This window comes from Mus caroli, unplaced genomic scaffold (assembly GCF_978045245.1).
Source record: "Mus caroli unplaced genomic scaffold, Mus_caroli_1 scaffold_11, whole genome shotgun sequence".
Lineage (NCBI taxonomy): Eukaryota > Metazoa > Chordata > Mammalia > Rodentia > Muridae > Mus > Mus caroli.
The window spans coordinates 102,465,417-102,483,854 of record NW_028227266.1 but is presented as its reverse complement, the minus strand read 5'-3'; the positions used below and the strand labels follow the sequence as shown (position 1 = coordinate 102,483,854).

Here is an 18,438-nt window from a genome sequence, read left to right as displayed (position 1 = left end):
CAAACAGGTTTCGGTGCATGCTTGATTCTAGCAGGTATAGTTTCTTTTTTTGTGGTAATAAAACAACTCAAACATGATTTTTTTTTTTTTTTTTTTTTTTTTAGTATTCTTGCCCCTGGTTTAGCATTTGCACAAATACGCTTTCGTTTTTACAATATATGCATTCAAACAAAATTGATTTTACTAGTCAATTTTCAAGATGTATAACCTGCCCTCACTTTAAAAAATATATAATGGCTATCTCTGAGACAAGGAGATAGTGTAAGGATGGCTTCTAAGCATTTATATTCAGTGTCTCATGGAAGTCCCTCCCCAGCCCCACAAAAGAAATGCTAATTTCTTTGAAGGTCACATAGAAATCTCCGGTGTTTCATCATGGCCTTGGAAGGATGATGCCCTGTCAGACCTGCTCTTAAGCTGAGAGCCAAGTCGGTGCCCAGGCCCTGATGTCTGCATGCTTCTTTCTTCCTGAAGATGGATTGTGTTTGACTGATAGCACAAAAAGATGCTGAATTGCTTCTGTGTTATTGAGTGGAGCACATATATGCTTGTTTGCTAATGGGTTACTGTGGAGAGGCAGAGAGAGGCTGTCCCCAGGGGGTTGTCCTTGTTGACTTCAGGGCATGGCTGTGTGTAATTCACATTTGGGAGCGAAGCCTGTGTTGGAGCGCATTGCTGTTAAATCTGGGGGTTTCTGGGAGTTTTAGCTTCTCAGGTCAACTTTGAGAAGAAGAAACATCCACCTGTAGAAAGGTATCCCTGCATCCCTGCATCCCTACATCCCTGCATCCCTGCATCCCTGCATCCCTGCATCCCTGCATCCCTATGAAGATGCACCTCACCATTTCCAGTAGATTGAATTAGACCCAGAGTATTGTCTCCCCATTAGCCATGACAGCTGGGTTTTCATGTGTGCATTGAGGTTGCAAACAGATATGCGTGATCGCCGGGTGATAGAGAAAAATGAGAAACTGCAGCTTCCTGGGGTCTGGGGGTACACAAGTAAAACTCAGGGAGTACCGCCCAGGTGCCGGGCACTGCTCCGCATGGCTCACACGGACACATTGATCCGTAATGCAGTCTGTGAGGGAAGAGTTGTCATCGGTTATCCCCATTTGATAGAGGGACTGGGGTTCAAAGAGGGTGGCCTTTCCTTTTGGAAGACCAAATAGCTAATGAGGGTGGGGTGCTGAGGTGGAGAGCCAGGTGTCAGCTTCCAAGCTTGTGCCCCTGGTAGGGAAGAAGGGTGGAGCCAAAGGCACAAGACTTAGCCCGCCTCTCTTACCAGACTGTTCTTCTAAGCTGCCTTGTGTCTGTTAGAGGAACACAAAATAATACATGCTTTTCCTTTCTTACAGGGGTGTGTGTGTGTGTGTGTGTGTGTGTGTGAGTGAGAGAGAGAGAGCGAGAGAGAGAGAATCTTAGAAGGGGGGAGGGAAGAGGTGTTTGATGAACACAGACAATATGCCCAGTGCTGCACCAGATATTCTATGTGACATCATCAGTTGCTACCCTGGACAGACAGTATGCCCAGTGCTGCACCAGATTCTCCATGTAATGTCATCATTTGCTGTCCTGGTGTTGTCACTGGCACCTGTCAAGTTCACTGTTGACTCTCAATTGCCTGCCATTTTTCAGAGGATAGATGCATAACCATCTGTTCTCAAGTGTGGGTTTTCTTATTGCCTGTCTTACTCATCTGATTCCACATGGGGTAGGGGGCTATTTTTAAAGGAATGCAGGCTATTTGTAGATATTTTAGGCAAAGGATTTGAATTGGCAGTCTACAGAGGAAGAAACTCAAAGGGCCATCAACAGCCAGACATCATGATCAAGACATGTGCGCGCACATGCATGCATGCACGCACGCACGCGCGCGCACACACACACACACACACACACACACACACTTGCAATCACAGGACTCAGGAAGCTGAGGCAAAAGAATGATAAGTTTGAGTGTCTGGGCTGGAGAGTGAAGCCCCGCCTCAAGAAGGAAAACATGTAAATAGTAGACATTGAGAAAGATAAGCCAACTCAGCAGCAATGAGAGCAATACAAATTAAATCATGATTATATTATTTGTATGGCATATTCAAGAGTTGACCCCATCTATTGCTGATGCTATTGTATGGCACCACCTGCAAATAATCAGGCCAGTCAGATTCCCTTGACCCTCCGTGACACTCTTCGAGATGAAAAGAGGAAGAAGAACCAAGTGGGTAATGTAACATGGAATATTTGCACAGGCTTATTGTGGTGAGGAGATATTTTCAGGTCACTGGGGTGTCACTGGGCGAGTAAGTAGTAGGTCAGAGTAAGCAGCAATGACTCGCTGACTAGATGGACATTGCTCAGCACGGACAGATCTCTGGGGCATAGCACCAAGAGAGGCAAGCAAGAGACGCGATACCACAGAGTGAAGGCCTGTTTCCTCAAGCCCAAAACACGCCCACAAAATGATACGCGTTTTCTAAGTGCCCACACAAAAGATATACGTATTAAAGACAGGATGCTTGACTGAGGGTCTGTGAGGGCTGTAGAGGGGCATACAGATAAAAAGTAGAACAATACATATATAAATACATATATATGTATACTGGTTCTTGCCAGAACCAGTAAGCATAAGTGCTATGCATAAGTATGATGATAAACTCGGGGTCCTGAAAAGAAGAAAAAGAGAGAGAAATGTAAGTCAGAATAGAAACTATGCATAATCCCACTGATTTTATTGATGGTCTTAAAACTTTAAAACTTAGGCATGTTATTCTTTATATGTGCTTTATATGTGCCTTATCTATGTATGTGTTTTTGTGAGTGAATTGTACAGATGTATGTGCACATATATGCTTACTGACACAAATTGTTGAAGGTCACACTATGTATTCTTTTTGCACCCTGGGCTCTGAAGATGGACTGAAGTATCTCTAGGATGCCTTCTCCTCTTAGGGTGGATACCATGCTATCAAAGTCACTCAAGTGATGACCTGCCAACTTGAAACCTTCTGCCGATGCCCTTACTATCAGGTGGGAGGTAGATAGCATTGATTCTGAGAAGATATCATTGTTTCTACTCATTCATGTTCAATTCTAGTAGCATTCATTTGCTTGACTGTGCTGGAAATTAAGAATTTTCAGATCACCCATGTATGGTGGCACGTGACTTTAATCCCAGCACTCAGAAGGTAGAGGCAGGAGGACCTCTGTGAGTTCAAGGCCAGCCAGATCTAAGAGTGAATTCCAAGACAACCAGGGCTACACAAAGAAACCTTGTCTCAAAATCTCCCGCTCATACAGACACACACGAGTTCTCATACCATGTCACAGAGGTTAAGAGTGCATAGCATCAAGTGAACACTGGTCCCAAATGGGACAGTGATGTTGGAACTTGGTCTGATGTGTCAGGGAACCACCCCGTGTGGTGACCTAATGACTTTCGATAGGCGACAACTGAACAGTTTCTGATGACTGCTTGCTCAAGAACAGGTCAGTCAGTTAATAAATATCTCAGAGCCTTTCTTCTCTGTTTTGCATCCGAGTTGTGGCCAGTCCTTAAAGAGGAGTGCTCTCCTCTCCTGTGCATCCCACAGGTGCCTGATGAAAGTCTTCTCATCAGTCTGGGCTTCTTGCACAGACCCATGAAACCTCCTAAGGGAGACTCAGATTTCCCATCATTGTACCAGAAGCTGAGCAGTACCCAGTACCATTGGCTGCTGTTTCCATGGCGATCTTGTGGACGTTGCAGATCCTTCATAATGACTTTCTCCTCAAAGGTAGGCTTGCAGTTTATTTATGAAGGTATCAGGGATGGGGGCAGTATATCTGCATCTGTTTGTATGTCTGTGTCTCTTTGCTTGGTGGTGGTTTAATGATTACGTTTTATTCCAGGTACAAAATATTCACAGGTCAGGAGAGGTTAATGTTTTACACCTAATTGAGGCTACACAGGGGTTTGTGGCGGTGTGCTGAATGCACTCGATTTGGGAGGAATAAAATCAGACTTTCCAGAAGACATCGTGAGACTGTCTCCAAAGTCCTCACTGCCGCCTATTCTTTTTCTTCAGAATTTCCTTGTGTGTGTGTGTGTGTGTAATCTCGATGTGTATGAGGCTTATTGCTCTCTAATATACAAAATCCCACAAATGGGAGAAATTAATTTCACAGTACAGATTTGGGGCTGGGGAGATGGCTCAGTCGGTGAAGGTGAAGCACTTGATAGGCTGTCATGAAGACCTAAGTTCATGACCTACATTTCATTCCTCCCAAATCGAGTGCATTCAGCACACCGCCACAAACCCCTGTTTAGCCTCAATTAGGTGTAAAGCATTAACCTCTCCTGGCCTGTGAATATTTTGTACTTAGAGTAAAACGTAATCATTAAACCACCACCAAACAAAGAGACACAGACATACAAACAGACGCAGATATACTGCCCCCATCCCTGATACTCAACACCCACGTTTAACCCCAGTGCTAGAGGGGAGCAGCCAAGCAGATCCCTGAGCGCCCCAGCCAGCCTACCTAGACTTCTTTATAAGCTCCAGTTAATTTAATTGTGTAGTGTATTAAGTTCTGTGCCTGGGAAATATTTCACAGCTGCCTTTCCTTTGTTCCACTGTCCAAGTCTATCTACTTCTGGCTTCATTTCAGTGACCAAGCAGTCCCCTCCCTCTCCCCTCCCTTACTTAAGTGCAAAGACACGTGCCTGTTCTCACAGGTAGTCCCAAAGCCAGATGACATTTGTCAATCTTCTTTGCAAACTCTGTGTGGCTGGGGAAATGTAAGGTGTGATGTGAGACACAGGTTGGTAAAGGATAGTTTTCAGGTGTGTGGGGCCCGGGGGCCATCAGGGGACTTCAGATGGCCTCTCTGTTGAGTTCTCCAGTTTGAAATCTTCCTAGAGATTACCACATCAGAGGAGAGGGGAAAGAAAAGTGAGAGGAGAGGGGACAGGCACTCCCTCGCACCCACTCACACAGGGACCCATGCAGTATGTGCTGTGTATCCACTCAGCAGCCCTCTCCTGCTTTGTATGCAAAGACAGACGCTCTTGTGATAGCGTGGAGGATAAACACTCATTTCCCCAAACATCCAGATGCAGTTGGCTGCGACCATCTGACAGAGCAGTCGCTCTCTTTAGAAACAGTTCATTTACACTTTATTCATTCACGAGCCTCAGTACTTCTGGGTAAATCTGTTTTGTCTACAGAGAAGGGGGACCCATAGAGCAAGTTCGTTCGTAGTATAAATACATTTGCGGGGGAAGCACGCTAACCTGCTTGGGAAGGAGACGTGCTCGTAAAAGCCTTCCTTGCGTCTGTTTGCATCCTAGTCCTGTACTGACTATGAGTGATTCCAGCCATTAAGGTAGTCCTTGGAGGGCTGCTACTTGATAATATTTTATTAGTACTTAATTTGAATTACTTTAATAAAATTCCATTTCTTTGTCTTGCCCATAATTCAGTATTGTCACACATATTGCCCTTTTATCCTTATGAACCTGTTAAAAGGTATCCTCATTAATTATATTCTCCTGTATTCCTTTGACACTGTTAGATACAATTTTGAGCAAGAATTTCCATCTTTCTCTATCTTTTATTTTAGGATAAACACATCCTGACTCTCAAACGTTTGAATTAAAAGTAGGATTGCATGTAAGGAACATAACTAGGAGAAATACGGTTTGTTATCCCCGAAATGTCTAGACTTGACATCCCCTTTCATGGGAAACAGAGGTGAACTACCCTGCCACCCTCCCCCCTCCCCCCAAAACAAACTTGGCCAGAAATAAACTTTATTATTCCTAAAACAACATCTGTACTAGAACAGGGCACGGTAGATAGTGAGTGAATGACTTAATGAGTCAAGGCTGTGTGCCCATATATGTTTTGGGATTCCCATTGTGTTTCCTAAGGACTGTCTTTTAATATCAGGCAATCTGTGTGGTGATAGGAACAGCGAGGGGTTTGTGTTGAAAGGATTGCCTGTGTTTGTCATATCCACCATTTGCCCACCCAGCTTCCAATATCCAGGGAAAGGAACACTGAACGTATACACCAGCATGCCACAGAGAAGGAAGGAAGCCCCTGGAGATGCTCACAAGAGCATCTTAGTTTACATGTGTTTACTGAGTCAAATTGACCAGATACTCTGCTAGCATTGATAAACATCCAACTCACAGAACTCTGACACCCTGATCTACACGTACATATAATGTTTCTGCTGATGTATGAATAAGCCAATAGTGTGTCGCTATGCTGAATTCCCCACCCCTAAGCCCCTTACCCCATAAAAACCCCTAGCTTTCGAGCCTCGGTGATGACATCCGTTATCTCCTGTGTGGGATGCATGTCGGTCCGGAGCTCCGTCATTAAACTGCCTCGTGTGTTTACAGCAAGAAGGATTCTCGTGTTTCTTTGGGTGTGCTCTCTCTCCTGAGACTGGAGTGGGGGTCCCCGAAAGGGGGTCTTACAGAAGGAATGTTTGGAAAGTTGAGAGTGATAAGGAAATGAATGATAACAGCTTAATGTTTTTAATGAAGTGTTTACTCTAACCTTTTGAAGGTGGAAAAATTAGTCCTGTGCCATGGTTCCAATTTTCTTGTTATTGAGTTAACAATCACTAAGGGGGAATTCCTTTCTGGCTGTCTCTCTGCATGAAGCAAACTCTACCCCAAGACAGATTCATTCAAAGCTTTAGGACTTGTTGTTGTTGTTGTTAAACATCATTTAAATTCTTGAATCCCATCTTTAGATGCCTGTGGAGCTTCTGGGGGCTCCTGTTTCTGACTTAGCAGCTGGAGTCTTTTCTCTGTTTCTTTGTTTCTTTGTTTCTTTGTTGTGCCTTGTGGAATGTTGCTGTCTCCTAACTCTTACTTTATGTAACCCTCATTGACAGCACAAGCTCTGAGAACAGCTGATAGGAGGCTGCTGCTTCCACCTAAGTCCTTGCCTCCTGCTGAGGCTGCACGTGGTATTAACTGCCCACGTGCAGCCCCAGCAGGAGATTCACACAAGCCCCAACTGTAAGATTCACACAAGACACCTGATGGACAGGAGTAACCTGTGGCCCCCGACTCTTTAAAGTTGTACTCTAGTAATGTACAAGCCCATACATATGTATGCACACATGAACATAAACACTCAAAACATCTATGCATATATTAATGTGTGGATTCTATTGTGCAGTCTACAGTCTCACCAATAGATGTTGGAAGTCTGCCCTGATCAGTATGCAGAGACATCGTCACCTCATTTTGAATGACTGTATAGTACTCCGTTGTGCTCTTACTCGAGTGCTATAGTTAAACAACATTTGGATTTTCTGTTACAGTCTTCCACAAAACATCCCTAGAAAGCTCCTTCTGTGTCTGTAGGTATATTTATCAGATACGGTAAATGAGACTCATTGATAAAATAGAATGTGCTTTTATTTAACATCCCCTAATGCTGCCAAATTGTACTCCAAAATGATTATATTAATTTATACTTCCACTAATAGCATACTAGGATGTCCTTTTCTCTGCATCTTTGTCAACAATGAGTATAACAAAAATTTGAGTTTTTGAATCTGATGGTGAAGGTAGAATCCAATTTTAGTCCATGTCTTTTTTTTAATATTTTTATTACATATTTTCCTCAATTACATTTCCAATGCTATCCCAAAAGTCCCCCATAGCGCCCCCCCCACTTCCTACCCACCCATTCTTTAGTAGCTGCTGCCATGTTTAAATTTTGTTTCAGTGACTGTTCACTGAATGTGCACTGTGTCAACACTGGACCAGGACATGGTAACCAAGTGCTGCCCTTGTCCTTTAAAAAGCCACACGAGTGAACTTTTCTAGAAGAATTCAAAGCTGTCAGTGGTAGATGTGTGTCTTTGTGTTCTCTGCTGACAGGGAGACACCGTCTCTTAAAGCTCGGACAGTGACACTCACGCCCACAGGATGCTGTCCACCCCTACCCACATAGATGCTTCCACCCCTGCCCACAGGATGCTGTCCACCCCTGCCCACAGGATGCTGTTCACCCCTGCCCACAGGATGCTGTCCACCCCTGCCCACAGGATGCTGTCTACCCCTGCCCACATAGATGCTGTCCACCCCTGCCCACAGGATGCTGCCCACCCCTGCCCACAGGATGCTGTCCACCCCTGCCCACATAGATGCTGTCCACCCCTACCCACATAGATGCTTCCACCCCTGCCCACAGGATGCTGTCCACCCCTGCCCACAGGATGCTGTCCACCCCTGCCCACAGGATGCTGTCCACCCCTGCCCACAGGATGCTGTCCACCCCTGCCCACAGGGTGCTTGCTGTCCACCCCTGCCCTGCTGTTTACCCAGGCCCACTCTGGTTTCTAGTCCTTCCTTTCCTAACTTGGCAACTCTCCCTCTCTGCAGCTCTTGCCTGGAGCTCTGCTGAGAGCAGTCTGCTGCAGCAGAAAGGATTTTCCAGCAGCTTCCATCTTTCTCCACCTGCTGGCTTGGGTAGTCAGGTTGTCACAGTTAGAAGCAAGCACTCACCCTTACCCACTATTGGCATTGTTCCTAAAGGGACACCAGGCATGAGTGGGATTGTTTGGCAGTGTCTCCAAGAGCTAATTCATTGTTCTAAGTTTTTTCTCCTACAGAGAGAGATGTATTGTCAGAGATGGTATTCCATCTGGGGCACCTGAATTATGCTATAGGCATGTTGAATATTTCTTTAGAATTCACTGCAATTAAAAAAAATACAAATATACAGCAGTATTCGTGATTTGAGGCTATGTTTGTTCCTGTTACCAAAATAAAGTAAGGGAATAAGGTATACCCTATACGCTGAAATACCTGTATGGTAGCTATTAAATAAAATAAAGAAGGATCCCAAACACACACATAATGGGCAAATACATTCTGGTGGATTTGTGAGTATAAGGGTGGCTATCAAGGCCAGAGGTCACCTCAAGTATCTTCAACCTTCTTTTTTCTCTATCTGCCCCTGCCCCTGTATGTATGTATGTATGTACGTATGTATATATGTGTATGTATGTGTATGTATATATGTATGTATCTGTCTGTTTCTTCCTGTGTTTCTGTGTGTCTGTGTCCCCTCCCTCCTCCCTCCCTCCCTTCCCCCACTTCTCTTAAATCCAGAGTTATTGCATTTGGCTGACTTGGCATTCTCCTGCCTCAACCTCCCCATTGCTGTGTGTGTGCTACCAAAACTGGCTTTTTATAAGAGCCCTAGAGATCACACTTAGGTCCTCTTTAGCAACTGAGCCATCTCCCAGCCCCTAAACCTGCTTTTCTGGGCGGAGCCAGCTTTAGATATTCTGACTCTTTTGTGTAGCTAAGAACAAGGATGATCCTGGAGTTCAGTAAGCACCCTGGAGCTACCCAGGGTCATCACCATGGAACTGTCCATGCTCAACGTATGGCCTTGAGCCTGTGGCTGTCTATTTACCTTGGGACAAGAGCAAGGTTCCAGGTTGCCCAGCACCATTGTGCTCTCCGGGCCAGGACCCAGTGAGGCCAACCTGATGGCTCTCCTAGCCAAGCAGCTCCTAAGGGTGTGTTAAAAGCTAAGAGGGGAAAGAAGCCAATCCCCAGGGAAAGGGCTGGAGCATGCTAGCAGTTGCTAGGCAAGTTAAAGTAATTCAGTGTCCTTGCCAAATGCCTGCCTCGCAAACAGGGAAACTTTCATGGAAGGGAGTGGGGGGGGGGGTGCTGGTTGCCATAGGAATGTTTCCATGATTGGAACCAGACCACAGAGTGGGGAGGACAAGCCGGCAGCATCCATGGCTCTTTCAGCCTGGGAATGGAAACACACACGGTGGGCGGTGGAGCCGAGGTAAGGCCAGGGAGGAAGGAGCAAAGACCAGGATTCTTTTGGGGTGAGGGTGGGCAAAGGTGTAAGGACGCAACATCTTGGGATGAAGGGCAAGACCTGGGCAGGCAAAGTCCTAGAGGCCACGTGTGTTCAGAGATGGGCGAAGTGTGATCTCCCGGGCTACTCTGGAGACCTGATGCTTATAGGAGAATTTACAATCTGGTCTTAAGTCAGGGAACATTCTAATTAGAGTCTGGGAAAAAAAAATACAAATCCTAGATTTAAAATAGATGAGAACTTAAAATAATGCAAGCCGCTAGGAAAGACTAGTCTGAAGGTAGGTATTGGGTATTTATGTAAATATTATGCCAGCTTATGTCTCCCTTTTAGTTCATGAAGCAGAGGTGGTAATTAAAGATTTGTCATTAACAAATTATCCTGTATTCATCCAATTCAGATTCACAGGGAGGAAGAAGCACAATTGAGGTACTGGTAGGAAGTCTTGAGGGACCCTTTGCCTGGACTCTTAATATCAGGCACCCTCTCGCCGGGCAACAGTTTGTGGGAGGGCAGTTTCTGGGTTTATGCAGAAATAAGCGGCCGTTAGCAGATGCTGAGTGTGCTCTGAGTGTGCTCTTCAGCTTCTCTGGGATGAATCAGTCTCCAGCTATTGGGAACTGGGTGGGAGGTGCCAGTTCTCGCCTTCCTCCCCTGGAGGAGGCAAGTGGATGCTCTTTTCACTGGGATCCAGCTCCTGCGAGAGGCACATAAGCCCAGGCTATCACACCGGTGATGAGCAGCTTAGCTGTCTGTTGATAGTGTACGTGTCGACTGCTTCCAGTTTCTTGGTTCACAATCTATAGTGGAGGTTCCTTTTTATCACGAGGAGGTCTGGGTGAATTTGTCATCATTTGTCATGTATTTGGTTCATTTCCAGGTGTTCAGAGGGCATTTAAAGTGCCTTCTTCCATAGGCTATGACTAGAGACAGGATTGGTATGGTATTGGTGTTGGTATTATTTCTTTCTCTGTGTGTAAACGCGGCACTGAAGATAGGGCCTAGAACCTTGTATGTCTAGGCTCATGCTCTACCAGGAAGCTACATACCCGGCCATTTAAAAAAATATATTTGTTATTTTGAGACATGGCCTCACTCAGTTGTATAGGCTGGCCTTGAACTCACTTTGTAGACCAGGCTGTCCTCAAATCCTCCTGCCTTAACCTTTCTAATACATAACAGGCCAATGGAACGAGGCCCAGCTTTTAATATATGATTTTTGTTGTTGTTTTGCTTTGGTTTTTTTTAGTTGGTTTTGGCTGGAAGAATAAGTCATGTAGAAGAAAACTGAAGAGCATATTTATTATCAAGTATTTGCGTCCTAGTGTTGTCTACATTCTTAAGGGGTCAGAAGTCAAAGTTGTTTGGGGACAGTCATCTGGGGAGCAGTCAATTTCTGTGGTGGGGAACAACAATGTCTTTGCAACTTCAGAATTACTAAAGAGCAGGCAGGATGATACCAATCCACGAATCAGCCACGTTTGTAGACTGACTGCCAAACTTGTATTTACTGAGAGAGCATCGTCCAATAAGAACGCCTCCCCCTGAGCTCTTCAGGTGACATAGACTTTGTATGACTCTGACAAAGGTGCCAAAACACAGTGGTTCTAACCTTTTAAACAATGGCTTTCTTATCTAGAGCCCCTGAAATCTCGAGCAGTGCTGGGGAATAAAAACCTAACAAGAGCCTCAAATATGAACCCTAAAGAGCCCATTTCTAAACTTAAATTTAGCTTCAAATGGGACTCAACTTAACATGGAACTGAACTCTGGTATCACACACAGGAGCAGCTGAGTCCAGTCAAGAGAAATGCTCTCCCTTCATCCACACCCCCACTGCTCAGACCTGGAGATCCATGCTACGAAAGGGAGAATCCTGCTTTCTAAGTGTGGCTCTCTGGAGTTTACACTTTGAAGAGGAAATTCCCATCAAGCTGTGTTAGAACAGGCCTGTCCCAGCTATCTGCCTAGTGGCCCCAACAATCTCCACCCTTGTTCCCAAATACACCCTCATTGTCTTCACTACAGATAAAAGCGTGCCAAACCCCTGTTGCCTCCCCCTCTCCTGGGCTCAGCTTCCTCCTTTCCTTTACTTCAGTGTGCTTCAGGGGTCATTGACCCCCTTAACTTTCTCATTGATTCAATTCCCACATCTGGTGTTCATTTTTTTTTGTCACATGAGTGCAACAGTCAAACATTCAAATCCCAGTTTGGTCCCTAATCACAGTCCTGTCTTTCACAGTCAATGCATTGATTTAGGGAGATTTGATTACAAATGGTTGCCTCCTCTGTCCCTTGCCTTGGGTTTGTATATTTTAGGCCTTCAGACCTTGCTTTGAACATAGTCAGTCTGTGATCAGACTATCTGAGCCTTAAAGGACATCGTTGTTCCCTAGACAGGAGGAGTTACAGTGTGCTTGCTTCTTGTGGATGGGTAAGTACTGACTTACCCGGCAGCCCTGACAGAATTTTTGACATGCATTTTGCTTGGCTCCCACCCATTTGTCATAGAATATAATATCGACCCTGTTCATCAGTAGGTTATAGAAGATAGAAGCCTGTCATTTCCTGTTGGGTGATGGCCACTTGCCAGGGACAACATCCACCAGAGTGTTAATAAAATTCATCTTCTTTGTCTTAGACTGTTTCAAGTGAAAAGTCTCTGACGGAGCTTCTCCAGTCTAGAGAGCAAAGGCCTTGGCCTAGGGTGGGCTCTTGTCCAAGATAATAACCAGTCCTCCCTTGGGAAGGAAGCAAGCTTGGAAATTAAGCGATAAGTCTGGGATGCGTTATCCATTTTAAGTTAACCAGAATAGGAATGCATGTTGCACTCGGTTCTCATTACCATCCGAAGGCCAAGGATACAGGATACAGGAGACGTGTCTGAGATAGCCTGGAGACCTTAGAAGCCAGTCCCAACTCCACCCACCACAAGAGTCAGGCGTGACAGCAGGAAAGTTATAGAATTGCTTCAGGCCTGTTTCTTAACTGTTAAATAAGGGCCGGGTGACCCTGGGGTCTTATGGTTATGTTAACTGAAGGCTGGCAAAGTCCAGAATGAGTTTGAATGGAAGAACAGTATTCAGTTGGTTCTCTGTTCTCTCCATACAACATTCATTATGCTGTCAATCAGTCAAAATTTTAAAACCTACAGGTTTCCTGAGGCCTTTCTCTTCCTTAAGCAGTCAGTAACTCAGCACCACCCCTATATTTCTCCGGCATAAAGGCTTCCAGTAGCCTCCAAAGGAAAACAAGGTCGTTCTCTCCTGATTTTCAGATCCGTGATAGATAGCAAGCCAAGTTTAGTGGTTCATGTCATGAGAGGCTGAGGCAGGAGGATTACCATGAGTTCCTTGTCAGCTAGGACTATGGGCTGAGTTCCTGTCCCAAGGAAGAATGAAAGAGCCAGAGGGTGGGGAGGGGTGCTGAGCAGGACGAGGCTGTGGCCTATAGGAACTCTGCTGCTGTGGTTGCTACAGCTGGAGTGGGGAGGGGCTCCAGCAGCCCCGCCCCTAGCTGAGGAGGTATTGGTATTGCCTCGAGAGGGAGGGTAGATTTTCTTTAGGAGTTTGGCCACTGGGATGGAGTTCAGACCAGGTTTCCAGGCTCCCTCCTGCCCCACCCTACATCAGTGTGCATTCGGAGAGCTCTAAGTGAACTCAGAGGGAAAATAAATAATAAATAAATATCAAGGGTCACAAGGTTGGGAGAGGGGTATAATAGGAGTCCCAGAAGTGAGTTGGAGAGGAAGATGGGGGGCAGCTACATAAGGTGTACTGTATACATGACTGAAACTTCCAAAGGATAAAAATTAAAAACATAAACGAGTTATATGATTGTAAAGGAGAAAGTTATTAGCTCAAATCAGCTCAACTAAAATTAACAAAGCAAGAGGGGGTTCTGTAGCTGTTCTTGTGGAACTTTCCAGTGTAGACTGGAGCTTTCTCCTTCAGGGCCTCTGGAGTGTCGATCACCCAGAAGGAGGGACGTGGCTTCCCTGCAGTGGCTTCTTTTATCTGAAATAAACCTTGGGTCTTCATGCTGCTTCTAGTGCAAAACTTGGCCAGGACTCTAAGGAAAGGAAACATGTTGATTGCATGTTATGTGCCAGGCACATTAGATTTTTTTTATGCAGTAGCCCGTTTAATTCTGTAGCCACCCTGCAAGATAAATAGCTGTTATTTCCATCTTAAAGATGAGTCATAACGCTGAGCGCTTTGCCTAGGGTCACACAGTAAAATGGATCAGGATTTCTATTTATCTGTAAAGTCTGGTTACTTTTTGCTAGCACACAGTAGCAGATGACAGTGTAGAGCCCAGTGGCTGTATTGGATCCCGATTGCAAACTGTAGCTGCCAACGGAGATGGAAGCAAAGGGTAGGCATATAGCTGAGTACCCATTGTTGAGAAGCAAAGACAGTCAGCAATTCTTTGAAACAAATGACAACAAAAAGTATTAGAGAAACTGGTTTTGCAAATAACAGGTTAATCTCATGTCCATTAATTGACATTGTTGGTCAGTGGCAAAAGGCAGGTGAGGCCTAAATTAAATTTAACTTTCAGTGGTGGCTTTTGCTTCTTTCATAGAACACTCATTTGGGGTTTGGGGCAGCCTTGATATTTTCTGGTTCTGAGTTTCTCCTCCTTTGGGCAGATGAGGGCATATATGTGTATTCAATGCCCTCTATTTATGACAAGTCTCTGTTCTCATTATCTAGTGGTTTGTTACAAACCAATCCAACACTTAGGGTCGCAAAGTAGCACTCATGGCTGTTGGGTTTATGAATCTTGCAATCTGACTTAGGGCTAAGAGGAACAGCTCACTCCTGCTCTACTAGGATCCTCTGGGCGGGCTGCGCTGCAGGCTTGGTGTGAAGCTAACCTACCCTGTGTGTGCAACCTGGGCTGGGAGGGCTAGAGTAGCCTAGCTTCCTTGTGATCCCTCTAGAGAAACAGCTTCCCATAACCCAGCTCCTTCTGCCCTGGTTCAACACTTGATCCTAGAAGAAGAAAGCCAGGCAGGGAGGGACATTATCATCTTTGGTGACCAAAACAGCCAGCATCACTTGTTGCGCTCTGTTCCCTGAGGCCATCACAAAGCCCTTTCAGGTTCAGGACAGTGGAAGATGGTTCCACACCTCGAGAGAGCAGTGCAGAGTGTCTGGATAGGCCCATGCCCATAACTGTTTTGGGGAAATCCAGATTGCCACAGGGAGAAACCAGGCTGCAGGCTGTATTGTGGAGACCAGATGCTAGGCTGGGTTTTTCTCTCCCGCCCAAGGGAGCGTATTGGCATGCAAATGGATCTTACTTATCCCACTATAATTTACGCTTTTCAGAAAAGCTAGTCGTCTGCAAGCTCTTGGCAATCTGTGTACTGTTGTAACCAAGTGACTTGTAACCCGCCACCAGGTTAGGTTTATGAGGCGAAGAGCCAAGGCTTACGTCAAACTTTTTCATCCTTTGTGAGCCACTTCCCACTTAATGTCTTTGGACTGTGGTCAGGGTTCTGATTAGCTACCTCCTATGTTTATGTAGGGGGTCAGGACAGATAACTGATAGTTAAAGGGACAGCTTTGCCCAGGAACCTTTACATCTAAAACAAAAAATAAAGGCGGTTGCTCAGCCTGAATGCTTGCATGTTCCCCATGAGCTCACATCCAAGTGGAATTGCACCTGCCACCTCCTCCCTCTTGCCTCTGGAGATGGCATGATCATTCAGACCACGTTTCTGAACGTTTACAAAATCGGTGTGCTCTTTCAGGCTGTTTGTGGAAAACCCAAGAATCCTGTGTCACAGGGGTGCGACATCGTGTCCTAGGCTTTGAAAGCATGGCATACATATGAAACAGTGTTTAAAATTCATGAACACTATTGAGGAATTAAAAACAGGGGCACTTAGTTCAGAAGCAAGCAGTCACTTCTGTAATTCTCCCCTACTTTTGTGTAAATTAGCTCCCTTTTTCTCTTTTACATGTTCCATTTCTTTGATAAGATCGATCCTTTTGTTTAAAAAAAGGAGAGATTCATATTATAATTTTCAATTCAATTTAAACTTCTCAGAATTGTGAACCAACAGCAGAGTACATGAGTCCAAGGCTCAATCCCTGGCACCAGAAACAGAAAAACAGACAAACTGGAAAACACCAAACGAGAAAACTATACCAAGCAGCAAAACGCCAAAAACATTTCACATGAAAATCACAGAATTTTTTCAAAATGTATCCTTAGGTTCTTTATATTTTTTGCCTCTGTTGATGACAGTGTCTTTGGCATGCCTGCCTGTGGGATTCAAACTGAACGGAAACAGACAGTTGATTTTTATTTTTATATGGTACATACTTTTGCCTAATTTCACTAATTACAAATTGAGCATCCCCAGTCAAAAACTCTCAAGTGGTCCAGCACCAAAATTTTTGAACGTAGTTTAATACCACAAATGGAAAAGTCCACCTCTGACCTCATGGCACATCCTCACACATGTACGCTGCACCTGCAGTCCAACTATGAGCTGTGCAAAGTCCTGTGCTACGCAGCTTCTTGTGAACATAATCGATGCCTAGGGTATCTGTTCAGTAAGAGGAAGGCTGACTCCGGCTCACAGATTCAGAGGTTGAGGCATAACTTTTGGGCTAAGAGAGCACAGGGCTTACATCATAACACAAACATGTGGGGGAGGAAACCCACTGACCTCTTGACCAAGGACAGAGAGGGAGAGAGGAAGCCGCAGGAGCCCTTCTTCAAGGGCACACTAGGTGCCTCCTCTTCAGGGTTCTCTTGCCTAGGATATTTAGGCCTTGGTGGATAAGTAAGGTGTATGTGAAACATAAATGAGTTATGTGGTTAGATCTCTACTCCCTCATCTCATTATACACAGGCAAATATTTAAAAATATAAGAAAAAAAAGGAAAGAAATCTAAAACGCTTCTGGTTGCAAATATTTTGGTTGACCTGGGTAACATTTATTTTTAAGTTTTTTGGTGATTTCTATCAAAGCAGAACTATAAGTAATGTTTTATAGGTACACTCATTTTTATATGTTTTTGTTTCTTTTACTATATATATATATCCTAACCTGATAGTCTCATGTCTAATATTAAAGGAACATTTAAAATATATTTAAATAATTAAGTACATGATATTTGTTGCGTACATTATTATTATTTTGTATGCTCTCTTCATCAGGTCAAGAAAATTACTATTTTTTAGTTTGCTAGCAATTCCATTCACTGGTAGAGCTCTTGCTTGGCATAGAGGCTTAGCACCAACAAGAATAAACTTGTGAATGAATTTGGCCAAATGTTTTTCTAGAACTAGTGTTTTGATCATATTTTTTAATTTATTATTGTGATAAAATATGTTCATAAGTTTCCTAATTATTAAACTTTCCCCAATATTGTTATACAGCTAGGATTGATTGCTAGTGATGTGCTTAAAGATTTTCTCAGCTGTATAAGATTCACCTGTGACACCCTCGCTCATTTTGGGTCTGTCTTAGTTTGGCATCAAGGCAATGTCAAACATTGGGAAGTACTCTCTTGTTTCCTTACCCCTATGACATTGGAAGAGTAAGGTGGGATTTTTGTTCACTGAATATGTTTCATGATTTGATTTTTAAAAGAACCACTGAACCTAGAGATTTATTTGTTGTTAGAGTTACAGGGAGGGGAAGGTAATAGATGAGATAAGATTTTTCTTTGTATCCCAGTGTGGTGGTTTGAATAAGTTTGGTCCCCATAGACTCATGTGTTTAAATTTCCATAGCTAAGGCACTGTTAGGAGCTGTGGCCTTGTTGGAGTAGGTGTGGGCTCTGTTGGAGGAAGAGCATCACTAGGTGGTGGACTTTGATGTCTCAGAAGCTCAAGCCAGTTCTCTACCTGCTGCCTGTGGATCCACATGTAGAACTCTCGGCTCCTTCTCCAGCACCATGTCTGCCTGCACACTGCCGTGTTTCCCGCCATGACAATAATAGACTAAATCTCTGAAACTGTAAGCCTCCCCATTTAAATGTTTCCTGTTATAAGAGTTGCTGTGACTATGGTGTCTCTTCACAACAGTACAACCCTAACTAAGACACTAAGGCTCTGAACTTGGCCTTTTCGTACTGTGACCTCCCAAGTTCTGGTACTGGGAGCATGAGCACCACGCTGGGCTCTTTCTTCTCTCCAGCAATGGTGCCATTAATAGTCTGGTGTTGTTGTTATTATTGTTGTTGTTTTGATTTCTTTGCTTTTTGTTTTTCTGGTTGTTTGTTTGTTTGTTTGTTACAGAAAGCCATGTGGTGATTTGAATGAGAAATGTCTCCCACAGTATTTTAACACATGGCCACCAACCGGTGGCCCTTCTGGGGAGGAGGTGGAACCTTGAGGAGGTATAGCCATGTTGAAGGAAGTATGGGGTGGGCTTTGAGGATTTCTAGCCTCACTCCACATAGAGCTCAGGCTCCACTTCCTCTTGCAGCTGAGATGTAATCTCCCAGCTTCCTGCCACCATGCCTTCCCACCATTGGGGACATCTAGGCCCCCTGGAACTTCAGCTCAGATAAATAAACTCTTCCCTAATTATCTTTGA

General features: G+C 44.5%; 1 protein-coding gene across 3 annotated transcripts in view; it reads left to right on the top strand.

The window, feature by feature from the left end:
• The window catches only part of Tmem108 (transmembrane protein 108), a 298,352-nt gene that overhangs the window by 66,871 nt on the left and 213,043 nt on the right, over positions 1 to 18,438 (top strand). Inside the window, exon 1 of one of the 3 annotated variants that reach the window (XM_021172800.3) lies at positions 9,759 to 9,830. The exons of the other annotated variants lie outside the window; for them this stretch is intronic. The gene's annotated coding sequence lies outside the window, so the exon portion shown is untranslated. Of the gene's footprint in view, positions 1 to 9,758; positions 9,831 to 18,438 lie in introns of those variants that run through there. 3 annotated transcript variants of the gene reach the window in all.